Here is a 351-nt window from a genome sequence, read left to right as displayed (position 1 = left end):
CCCCCCCCCCCCGGCGGACCTGAGCGCCCTGCGGACGCCGCGGGAGCGCAGGAGACAGCGAGTGGCGATAGTCCAGGTGGCGCGCGCCGCGTCCCCAGGGGCTTGAGCTGACCCGGACTGTGCGTTTTTCCTGCCTTAGGCTTTGCTGGCGCTGGGGGGCGTGGGACCCGCAGTTGCAGACGTCCCCGGACTCGCGCTTTGCACAAAGTGGGGGTCTTGGCAGGGGTGCGCGGAAGGGCTGCCCTCTGGGGCAGTGGCTGCAAGCTTATAGCGACGTTCAGAGAAGCCCGGACGCTGAGATCCGAGAGAGAGAGAGAGAGAGAGAGAGAGAGAGAGAGAGAGAGAGAGAGA

Source organism: Ursus maritimus, unplaced genomic scaffold (assembly GCF_017311325.1).
Source record: "Ursus maritimus isolate PB19 unplaced genomic scaffold, ASM1731132v1 scaffold_14, whole genome shotgun sequence".
Lineage (NCBI taxonomy): Eukaryota > Metazoa > Chordata > Mammalia > Carnivora > Ursidae > Ursus > Ursus maritimus.
This window is presented reverse-complemented; position numbering follows the sequence as displayed.